Raw genomic sequence first — 2,379 nt, forward strand, 5'->3', positions numbered from 1 at the left:
CGTTTCAATTTTCCTTCAACATCGGCACGAACTTTCCGAACAACCCAATATATATATATATATATATACATTATATATGTCAAGCAATATATACCATATTTGTAGCTATTCACTACTGGAATATCACAAATTAAATTAAATTGACAAGCAAATTTTTAATAATAATTTTGATGTTTAATCTGGTATCATATTAGAAGGATGTTAATATGCTGAAAAACTTTTTAAATAAGTTTATTGCGAAAAATATTATCGTCAGCTGGGAACCCGGATCTTTTGTATTCCGTACGAGTGTTCTAAGCTATTAGGCCGGAATCAGACTATGTATTGAAGATTGAGGTTAAAAATTAAAGATTGAAATTTTTTCATCAATGAGGACAAAGAAATTTTGGCTCCTTTGTTGTCCTGATTCGTCAAACTTCAATCTTTCAATCTTCAATCTCATTCTTCAATGCGTAGTCTGATTCTAGTCTTAGTCTAATGGATTAGGACGCTCGTACGGAATACAATTCCCAAGCAGCAAAGCAAAGCGTTTTGATCAAATCAAAATCAATTCACCTTAATTAAGTGAAAAATTATCAATTTTCGACACAAAAAATGTCTTAAAAATCAAATATCGTTTGAAGTCTTGTGTACAAGTGTTACTTTGAAAATTATACGAAGTTTAAATCATCTACGAAATATCTTCAAAGTTCAATGACTTTAAAGTTATACATTAGCTTATAAATGACCAAATTTTTATCAAATGTATGCCTTCAAAGATTCAACTTATAAGTCAAAATTCAATTCCCGTTTGAAGGAAATGTGATCTGATTATATTATCTAATTTCAACCTCGTAGATGACTTATGGTAGTTGGTCAGAATTACCTAATTTTTGTATATAAGTCCTTTGTGTTTGACTAATAAGGGAATATTTAAGGCGCGAAATGAACCTCGCAATCGTGCTAAAAGCTGCAAAGTTGAGATTACCACGGAAAAATTACTTATAAGGAAAATTATCCAAGATTAGCTCGAAATGTTCAGCAAAATTGTGCTGAAAGTTAATTATTAGTTTTGAACCTTATTGAAAGTCACCATTTGTAGTTATTGTATCAAATTCTGTTTGCTGTGCAAATTTTATAAGATTTTTGTCACTAGCTATTTTTTTCCTGATATTGGCCGAAGAGTGAGAAATCGCTTGATCAAGCAGGACATGTTTTTCTCTCTGTGCTCGGTGTTGTCATTTTTAAAATTTTTAAAAACGTGATCGGCTTTGACTGTGCATTGTAAGCTGAGCTAAGTTTATTCTGTGATGGAAACCAGAGACAAGATAACACAACCAATATTTCACAGTGTCACAGGTATTTCTCGATATGTATCAATCCAGCGATTCTGAGAATAGCCCCGACTCTAACACAGAGTTGATACGAAAATGCCACTTATGCGATGAGTAACAAAAAACAATATGAAGAAAGAGTAACATAAACTCAATTGTGCAATTGAAGTTGGTCATCCTTTCCAAAAATGATAACGTAATAACACGTCCGATCACGTTGGTAGACGAGTACCAATTGATCCAGCGATCTCGACTAAATCAATTTATTTAACTTATAAATAGGGAAATTGGACTTGTTAGTTAGATGCCTTGATCGATGTAGACATAGTCAGACACAGAGAATCGTTTCATCTTTGTTTAATGTAAACAAACAACAAGGATGTAATGATTCACTGTATTATATCAAATCTGTGCCCTTGCTGGAAAGCACCCAAGATGCCCTCAAAGTCAACGATTTTGGAAATAAAAATGCCTTGATTAATGAAATTTGCCCTCAAAGTTAGGCATTTAGCCTTCACAATAAGGAAATTCTACATGCAAGTCGAAATTTAGACGAAAACAGCCATCATTACGAGAAATGTTCTGTCCGTCATAATATATTAAAACGCTTTCCAAAATTATGCATTGTAAAATAAATTATACTGTATTTCTCGGAATGATTAAAAATTGAAAAAAAAAAATTATTTCATGCTACTTTTAACGTAGACGCAAAATAAAAATATTTTTATTGTATTAAGTGTAAAATATATTATTGTTGTACTATAAATAATTAACAATTAATAATTGTTTAAATTATTTATTTTCGAAGGCGCGTTGGTTTTAGTTGATTTTAATGAAGTAAAATACAAATTTGTATAGAAAATTTTTTTTTATTACTTATATTTTTGTTATTATATCACGCAATATTCAATTTTAGAACTGACGTGGAGATGGAAATGTCTCTGTTAATGTTTTATTTCGAACTTCTATAGCTTCTATAGTTTAGAACTTTATCAAGCATGACTGTATGTTATGATTGTAGTATGATTATTCGTTTAAATAGAATTAATATGAAAATGTACAGCAT

Source organism: Atta cephalotes (genome assembly GCF_000143395.1).
Source record: "Atta cephalotes unplaced genomic scaffold scaffold00002, whole genome shotgun sequence".
NCBI classification, from domain to species: domain Eukaryota; kingdom Metazoa; phylum Arthropoda; class Insecta; order Hymenoptera; family Formicidae; genus Atta; species Atta cephalotes.